Source organism: Pseudophryne corroboree, chromosome 4 (assembly GCF_028390025.1).
Source record: "Pseudophryne corroboree isolate aPseCor3 chromosome 4, aPseCor3.hap2, whole genome shotgun sequence".
NCBI classification, from domain to species: Eukaryota; Metazoa; Chordata; class Amphibia; order Anura; family Myobatrachidae; genus Pseudophryne; species Pseudophryne corroboree.
The window spans coordinates 525,607,081-525,617,484 of NC_086447.1; positions in this window are offsets into that span (position 1 = coordinate 525,607,081).

Consider the following 10,404-nt stretch of genomic DNA (forward strand, 5'->3'; position numbering starts at 1 on the left):
ATCCATCCATCTCCATTGTTTACCTGAGGTGCCTTTTAGTTCTGCCTATAAAATATGGAGAACAAAAAAGTTGAGGTTCCAAAATTAGGGAAAGATCAAGATCCACTTCCACCTCGTGCTGAAGCTGCTGCCACTAGTCATGGCCGAGACGATGAAATGCCAGCAACGTCGTCTGCCAAGGCCGATGCCCAATGTCATAGTACAGAGCATGTCAAATCCAAAACACCAAATATCAGAAAAAAAAGGACTCCAAAACCTAAAATAAAATTGTCGGAGGAGAAGCGTAAACTTGCCAATATGCCATTTACCACACGGAGTGGCAAGGAATGGCTGAGGCCCTGGCCTATGTTCATGGCTAGTGGTTCAGCTTCACATGAGGATGGAAGCACTCAGCCTCTCGCTAGAAAACTGAAAAGACTCAAGCTGGCAAAAGCACCGCAAAGAACTGTGCGTTCTTTGAAATCCCAAATCCACAAGGAGAGTCCAATTGTGTCGTTTGCGATGCCTGACCTTCCCAACACTGGACGTGAAGAGCATGCGCCTTCCACTATTTGCATGCCCCCTGCAAGTGCTGGAAGGAGCACCCGCAGTCCAGTTCCTGATAGTCAGATTGAAGATGTCAGTGTTGAAGTACACCAGGATGAGGAGGATATGGGTGTTGCTGGCGCTGGGGAGGAAATTGACCAGGAGGATTCTGATGGTGAGGTGGTTTGTTTAAGTCAGGCACCCGGGGAGACACCTGTTGTCCGTGGGAGGAATATGGCCGTTGACATGCCAGGTGAAAATACCAAAAAAATCAGCTCTTCGGTGTGGAGGTATTTCACCAGAAATGCGGACAACAGGTGTCAAGCCGTGTGTTCCCTTTGTCAAGCTGTAATAAGTAGGGGTAAGGACGTTAACCACCTCGGAACATCCTCCCTTATACGTCACCTGCAGCGCATTCATAATAAGTCAGTGACAAGTTCAAAAACTTTGGGTGACAGCGGAAGCAGTCCACTGACCAGTAAATCCCTTCCTCTTGTAACCAAGCTCACGCAAACCACCCCACCAACTCCCTCAGTGTCAATTTCCTCCTTCCCCAGGAATGCCAATAGTCCTGCAGGCCATGTCACTGGCAAGTCTGACGAGTCCTCTCCTGCCTGTGATTCCTCCGATGCATCCTTGCGTGTAACGCCTACTGCTGCTGGCGCTGCTGTTGTTGCCGCTGGGAGTCGATGGTCATCCCAGAGGGGAAGTCGTAAGCCCACTTGTACTACTTCCAGTAAGCAATTGACTGTTCAACAGTCCTTTGCGAGGAAGATGAAATATCACAGCAGTCATCCTACTGCAAAGCGGATAACTGAGTCCTTGACAACTATGTTGGTGTTAGACGTGCGTCCGGTATCCGCCGTTAGTTCACAGGGAACTAGACAATTTATTGAGGCAGTGTGCCCCCGTTACCAAATACCATCTAGGTTCCACTTCTCTAGGCAGGCGATACCGAGAATGTACACGGACGTCAGAAAAAGACTCACCAGTGTCCTAAAAAATGCAGTTGTACCCAATGTCCACTTAACCACGGACATGTGGACAAGTGGAGCAGGGCAGGGTCAGGACTATATGACTGTGACAGCCCACTGGGTAGATGTATGGACTCCCGCCGCAAGAACAGCAGCGGCGGCACCAGTAGCAGCATCTCGCAAACGCCAACTCTTTCCTAGGCAGGCTACGCTTTGTATCACCGCTTTCCAGAATACGCACACAGCTGAAAACCTCTTACGGCAACTGAGGAAGATCATCGCGGAATGGCTTACCCCAATTGGACTCTCCTGTGGATTTGTGGCATCGGACAACGCCAGCAATATTGTGTGTGCATTAAATATGGGCAAATTCCAGCACGTCCCATGTTTTGCACATACCTTGAATTTGGTGGTGCAGAATTTTTTAAAAAACGACAGGGGCGTGCAAGAGATGCTGTCGGTGGCCAGAAAAATTGCGGGACACTTTCGGCGTACAGGCACCACGTACAGAAGACTGGAGCACCACCAAAAACTACTGAACCTGCCCTGCCATCATCTGAAGCAAGAAGTGGTAACGAGGTGGAATTCAACCCTCTATATGCTTCAGAGGTTGGAGGAGCAGCAAAAGGCCATTCAAGCCTATACAATTGAGCACGATATAGGAGATGGAATGCACCTGTCTCAAGTGCAGTGGAGAATGATTTCAACGTTGTGCAAGGTTCTGATGCCCTTTGAACTTGCCACACGTGAAGTCAGTTCAGACACTGCCAGCCTGAGTCAGGTCATTCCCCTCATCAGGCTTTTGCAGAAGAAGCTGGAGGCATTGAAGAAGGAGCTAACACGGAGCGATTCCGCTAGGCATGTGGGACTTGTGGATGCAGCCCTTAATTCGCTTAACAAGGATTCACGGGTGGTCAATCTGTTGAAATCAGAGCACTACATTTTGGCCACCGTGCTCGATCCTAGATTTAAAGCCTACCTTGGATCTCTCTTTCCGGCAGACACAGGTCTGCTGGGGTTGAAAGACCTGCTGGTGACAAAATTGTCAAGTCAAGCGGAACGCGACCTGTCAACATCTCCTCCTTCACATTCTCCCGCAACTGGGGGTGCGAGGAAAAGGCTCAGAATTCCGAGCCCACCCGCTGGCGGTGATGCAGGGCAGTCTGGAGCGACTGCTGATGCTGACATCTGGTCCGGACTGAAGGACCTGACAACGATTACGGACATGTCGTCTACTGTCACTGCATATGATTCTCTCAACATTGATAGAATGGTGGAGGATTATATGAGTGACCGCATCCAAGTAGGCACGTCACACAGTCCGTACTTATACTGGCAGGAAAAAGAGGCAATTTGGAGGCCCTTGCACAAACTGGCTTTATTCTACCTAAGTTGCCCTCCCACAAGTGTGTACTCCGAAAGAGTGTTTAGTGCCGCCGCTCACCTTGTCAGCAATCGGCGTACGAGGTTACATCCAGAAAATGTGGTGAAGATGATGTTCATTAAAATGAATTATAATCAATTCCTCCGCGGAGACATTGACCAGCAGCAATTGCCTCCACAAAGTACACAGGGAGCTGAGATGGTGGATTCCAGTGGGGACGAATTGATAATCTGTGAGGAGGGGGATGTACACGGTGATATATCGGAGGGTGAAGATGAGGTGGACATCTTGCCTCTGTAGAGCCAGTTTGTGCAAGGAGAGATTAATTGCTTCTTTTTTGGGGGGGGTCCAAACCAACCCGTCATATCAGTCACAGTCGTGTGGCAGACCCTGTCACTGAAATGATGGGTTGGTTAAAGTGTGCATGTCCTGTTTTGTTTATACAACATAAGGGTGGGTGGGAGGGCCCAAGGATAATTCCATCTTGCACCTCTTTTTTCTTTTCTTTTTCTTTGCATCATGTGCTGATTGGGGAGGGTTTTTTGGAAGGGACATCCTGCGTGACACTGCAGTGCCACTCCTAGATGGGCCCGGTGTTTGTGTCGGCCACTAGGGTCGCTTATCTTTCTCACACAGTCAGCTACCTCATTGCGCCTCTTTTTTTCTTTGCGTCATGTGCTGTTTGGGGAGGGTTTTTTGGAAGGGACATCCTGCGTGACACTGCAGTGCCACTCCTAGATGGGCCCGGTGTTTGTGTCGGCCACTAGGGTCGCTTATCTTACTCACACAGCGACCTCGGTGCAAATTTTAGGACTAAAAATAATATTGTGAGGTGTGATGTGTTCAGAATAGGCTGAAAATGAGTGTAAATTATGTTTTTTGAGGTTAATAATACTTTGGGATCAAAATTACCCCCAAATTCTATGATTTAAGCTGTTTTTTAGGGTTTTTTGAAAAAAACACCCGAATCCAAAACACACCCGAATCCGACAAAAAAAATTCGGTGAGGTTTTGCCAAAACGCGGTCGAACCCAAAACACGGCCGCGGAACCGAACCCAAAACCAAAACACAAAACCCGAAAAATTTCAGGCGCTCATCTCTAGTACCTAGTTGGTTCCTCGATTCATTGAACTAAGTAATTATCATTTTGCGCGTTTAAAAACATATTGACCCTAGCAGTATCACATGAATTGATTTTCCAGTTTATCTCGGGATAGTTAGTCTCCCATCACTACTATGTCTCCTACTCCTGCTGCTCTTTCTATTTGATTCAGTAACAATTTCTCGTCAGACACAATACCAGGTGGCCTGTAGCATAACCCCAATAATAACTTCTTTATTCCTTTACCCCCGCATGCAATTTCTACCCATAACGTCTCAATAGTATTTACAGTCCCTTCTTGAATATCTTCCCGTATAACAGGTTTTAGAAATGGCTTTACATAAAGACATACCCCTCCACCCTGTTTATTAAGTCTGTCTCTCCTGTACAGCGTGTAACCCTCTAGATTGACTTCCAATCGTGAGATTCGTCCCACCACGTTTCAGTAATGCCTATAATATCATATTCCTTGCTTGCTGCAAGGATTTCTAGTTCCCCTTTTTTACCTATAAGGCTTCTAGCATTTACATACATACAATTGAGATATGTATTTCCCCTTATGGTGGGGACATCATAATTCTTATACAGCAAAGATGACCCATAATCATCATTGGTTATTGTTATTCTAACACCCTTTTTATTTCCCATGTTACTACCCTTGCTGTCTGCTCTATTCCTCCCCCTACTCCTCCCCCGTTTTGTTCACTAACGCCACCCCTGCTATTCTTACTGAATGACCCGTGATTTCTTGCTAAACCCTCCCCCCAGGCACCTAGTTTAAAATCTCCTCCAACCTTCTAACCATCCTTCCCCCCAGCACCGCTGCCCCCTCCTCATTCAGGTGCAATCCATCATGACAAAAAATATGGCGCCTGACTGAGAAGTCCGCCCAGTGTTCTAGGAACACAAACCCTTCTTTCCTGCACCAATCCCTAAGCCACACATTTACCTCCCTAATCTCCCTCTGCCTCCCTGGGCTAGCGCGTGGCATGGGTAATAATTCAGAGAATATTACCTTAGATGTCCTTGCCTTAAGTTTCTTGCCTAATTCCCTATAGTCTTTCTTAAGGACATCCCACCTTCCACTAACTTTGTCATTGGTGCCAACTTGCACCAAGACAGCTGGATCCTTCCCAGCCCCTCCCAACAATCTATCTACCCGGTCTGCGATGTGCCACACCAGAGCACCCGGGAGACAACAGACCGTATGGCGATTACGGTCCCGGTAGCAGAATGCCCTATCTGTCTTTCTAATAATGGAATCCCCTACCACCACTATCTGACTAGGTACCTTACTAACTTTTATCCAACTGCGCCAGAGGGACCACTCCTCTGGTTGCTATATGGAACAGTCTCCTCCGGCACCATAATTTCCTCACTTTCATCCTCTGATTCCTCATCCAGTCGTGCAAATTTATTCGGGTTTGATAGTTCAGAGATGTCGAGCCCCCCCCCCCTTTTTCTTCCTTCTAACGGTGACCCAGCTAACTGCCTGGTCATCCTCATCTATCAGTGACCCCTCTCTCAACTCCTCCACCGTTCTATCTTAACTTCGCTCGAGATTGTGAATGTCCCTCAGTCACGTAACGGTTTGCTCTAGATCAGTTACCTGTGCTTCCAGGGCAACCGTTCGCAAACACCTCATGCAGATGTATTCACACTGTGACGGTGGCTACAGGTGCACGTACATCTTGTACGACATGTGATCTGATTACATTGGCTGTGAACACATTTGCTTGATTGACAGGCAGAGGCGTTCGTGGGGCGGACAGAGGGCAGCAATGGAGTGTTACTGGGGCGGCGCAGGGAAAAGGGGGTGAGTCGGCTGCATTTTTGGGGCGGCTGTGTGGTGTCACATGCAGGCACTCCAATGAGATAAATGGTGGCTGACTGCCTGTATATGCTGCCTATCTGCAGCAACAGGGGGTCATCCACAGTTATAGCCACCATCCACAGTTGTGGCCACCGCAACTGAATTGCAGTCGCAGCCACTGGGCAGGCCATACTGCAGCCTTACACTGCGATAGGTAGCCCCCAGCATGCGAAATAAAGGACTATTAATTCTGCTTTAAAGCAGAATCTGCAATTCGTACTGCATAACCCCCCAATATCCAGTTTCATCAGTGCTGAAAAAAGTTATTTTCATCTTTGTATTAATTGTTTCACTTTTAAATTCATTCAGTTACTAAGTATAGTTTGCCTTTCATCCTTTTAATAGAACAGTTCCACATTATGAGCTGTGCCCTGTTATCTGACATTTTGAGAATATTTTCATTTCAGTCTGCAACAGCTTAACAAGTCAATGCTAACCTGGTTGACATTCAATTAACACATTGTTAATGAAGCTGTACAACCCTGAGTCTTTAGGGACAGTTGATTACTGACTGATTGTTCTCTTTATCTCACCAACATAGAGCTGGCAGTTTCTAGGCTTTCTATCTTCAAAATGACTTGTCAGAAAGGTAGAACCATGTAACTTTTACATTGTTTAACTGAACAAAAACACAGCGTGTAAAATGTTTTTATTTTTACACATATAGAAAATATGGGCTGCAGCTATTTCTAGCTCCTACAAGTTTTTAACAAAGCATATTTAAATAAATCTAAAGCATATGCATAATTATTGATGTAGGCAATCAAGCAAAGTAGAGTTTTTCAGTCATGTCAACCGAAACAATTGTCAATATATCTGAAAAGGAAAAAAGCCTTATACAACTTCAGTGTAGAAGCAACACCTAAAAATATAAGTTCATATGACCTGAGCTTTCACAAACCATTTTTTTTTTGCTGATATTGGTTAGGCATTTACAAAACTGACAAAACATGTAAACAAAATTCCTTCTTCAATGTGTCCTACTTTCTTTTTTTTAAATGTATTGCTATACTATTTATTGGGACATGGAGGCTAAATGAGCAGACCTAGATACATAGTATTTGCCTCGGAGCTCAGTGATACTTTCTGTAATGTAAACCTTATTAAAATATCTACTTACAGTCTAAAAAGTTACATAGCTATTCTATAGCACCCCTTTCAATGTCACTGCATGTATCCTATGTAACAGTACAATTTAGATACACTCTGCTAGACAGTGTACAGTATATACCAAGCAATAAATGATATAAATGTAAATTGATCTGTGATGTTTTTGAAGTTGTTAACATATTACTGACAGCCATGTTGATGATTCATTTTATCCCCTTGTCTTTGTCTCTTTCTCACTGCTTCTCTCTTCAGCAAAATCCCAGATACTGTACTCTATAAATATGCTCTTTGCTATTTAATTTGCCAATATTATTGAATAGGTGGAGGGCCTAATTCAGACCTGATTACAGCAGCAAAACCATGTGCAGTGCAGGTAGGGCAGATACAACATGTGCAGAGAGAGTTAGATTTGGGTGGGGTGTGCTCAGACTGAAATCTAAATAGCAGTGTAAAAATAAAGCAGCCAGTATTTACCCTGCACATAAACAATGCAACCCACCTAAATCTAAATCTCTTTGCACATATTACATTTGCCCCACCTGCAGTGCACAAGGTTTTGCCCCTTAGAGAACAATTATGCTGCTGCAATCAGGTCTGAATTATGCCCAGAGATCACAGAAGAAATGTGTTTTGGAGCAGGAGAAAATTGAATAAATTTTGCTTCTAAATGGGTAAAGGATTTTTTTTTTTTTTTTTAGAGCTGAGCGGGTTTGGATCTCTGAGATCTGAACCTACCCGAACTTCATGATCCAAGCCGAGAACCGAGTCCGGCTCAGGATTTCCTGCCAGAGTCGGATCCCAGAACGAAGCAAAAAGTCATCATCCCGCTGTCGGATTCTCATGGGTTGTGGATGCCATATAAGGAGCCACATGTCACTGGTATTTTCACTCCAGAATTGGAGAGTGAGGGAGACAGACCTCTGTCTCTCTGTGGGTGGTAGCATCGGGTGAGGTCAGTATGTGCTCTTCAGGGGTGCTGTCCTGTGTGCTGTTGTAGGTGCTGTCCTGTGTGCTGTTAGGGGTGCTGTCCTGTGGTGTCCTGTGCTGTAGGGGGTACTGTACATGGGTGTTGCTGTCCTGTGCTGTACAGGGGCACATTCTTGTATGCTGTAAAAAAAAATACAGGGGTGTTGAATAATTAAGGGTACACTGGCCCTGTCTTATATGCTGTAAAAATACAGGGGTGTTGTTAAAATACAGGGGCGCTTGCCCTGTCCTGTATGCTGTAGAATACAGGGGTGCTGTAAAAATACAGGGGTGCTGTGTCCCTTTCTTGTATGCTGTAAAAATACAGGGGTGTTAAAATACAGGGACACTGTACAAATACAGGGGATCTGTGTCCTTGTCTTGTATGTTGTAAAAATACAGGGGTGTTGTTAAAATACAGGGGTGCTGGCCCTATCATGTATGCTGTCAAAATACAGGGGTGTTGTAAAAATAAAGGTACACTGGCCCTGTCTTGTATGCTGTAAAAATACAGGGGTGTTGTAAAAATAAAGGTACACTGACCCTGTCCTGTATGCTGTAAAATTACAGAGGTGTTGTTAAAATACAAGGGTGCTGTGTCCCTTTCTTGTATGCTGTAAAAATACTGGGGTGTTGTGAAAATACAGGGGTGCTGTGTCCTTGTTTTGTATGCTGTAAAAATACAGGGGTGTTGTTAAAATACAGGGGTGCTGGCCCTATCTTGCATGCTGTAAAAATACAGGGGTGTTGCTAAAATAAAGGTACACTGGCAATGTCCTGTATGCTGTAAAAATACAGGGGTGTTGTTAAAATAAAGTTACACTGGCCATGTCCTGTATGCTGTATTTTACAGAGGTGTTGTTAAAATACAAGGGTGCTGTGTCCCTTTCTTGTATGCTGTAAAAATACAGCGGTATTGTTAAAATACAGGGGTGCTGTGCAAATACAGGGGTGCTGTGTCCTTGTCTTGTATGCTGTAAAAATACAGGGGTGTTGTTAAAATACAGGGGTGCTGGCCCTATCTTGTATGCTGTCAAAATACAGGGGTGTTGTAAAAATAAAGGTACACTGGCACTGTCTTGTATGCTGTAAAAATACAGGGGTGCTGTAAAAATAAAGGTACACTGGCCCTGTCTTGTATGTTTTAAAAATACCGGGGTGTTGCTAAAATAAAGGTACACTGGCCATGTCTTGCTTGCTGTAAAATTACAGGGGTATTGTTAAAATACAGTGGTGCTGTGAAAATACAGGGGTGCTGTTTCCCTGTCTTGGATGCTATGAAAATACAGGGGTGTTGTTATATACAGGGGTGCTGGCCTATCCTGTATGCTGTAGAAATACAGGGTTGCTGTGTCCCTCTCTTATATGCTGTAAAAAAACAAGTGTGTTGTTAAAATAAAGGTACACTGGCCCTGTCCTGTATGCTGTAAAAATACAGGGGTGTTGTTAAAATAAAAATAGACTGGTCCTGTCCTGTATGCTGTAAAAATACAGCGGTGCTGTGAAAATACAGGGGTGCTGTGTCCCTGTCTTGTATGCTGTAAAAATACAGGAGTGTTGTTAAAATACAGGGGTGCTGGCCCTGTCATCTATGCTGTAAAAATATAGTGGTGTTGTAAAAATAAAGGTACACTGGCCCTGTCTTGTATGCTGTAAAAATACAGGGGGGTTGTTAAAATATAGGGGTACTGGCCCTGTCCTGTATGCTGTAAAAATACAGGGGTGTTGTTAAAATAAAGGTACACTGGCCCTGTCCTGTATGCTGTAAAAATATAGTGGTGTTGTTAAAATGAAGGTCCACTGGCCCTGTCCTGTATGGTGTAAATATATAGGGGTGTTGTTTAAATAAAGGTACACTGGCCCTGTCCTGTATGCTGCAAAAATACAGGGCTGTTGTCAAAATAAAGGTACACTGACCCTGCCCTGTATGCTGTAAAAATACAGAGATGTTGTCAAAATACAGGAGTGCTGTGTCCCTGTCTTGTATGCTGTAAAAATACTGGGGTATTGTTAAAATAAAGGTACTCTGGCCCTGTCCTGTAAGCTGTAAAAAATACAGAGGTGCTGTGAAAAAAAAATAGGAGTGCTGTGTCCCTGTATTGTATGCTGTAATAATACTGGGGTGTTGTTAAAATAAAGGTACATTGGCCCTGTCCTGTATGTTGTAAAAATACAGGCGTGTTGTTAAAATAAAGGTACACTGACCCTGTCCTGTATGCTGTAAAAATACAGTGGTGCTGTCAAAATACAGGGGTGATAAGTGCCTGTCTTGTATGCTGTAAAAGTACAGGTGTGTTGTTAAAATAAAGGTACAATAGCCTTGTACTGTATGCTGTAAAAATACAGCGGTGCAGTGAAAATATAGAGATGCTGTGTCCATGTCTTGTATGCTGTAAAAATACAGGGGTGATGTAAATATAAAGGAGCACTGTTCTGTTTGCTGTAAAAATAAAGGAGCGCAGTCCTGTG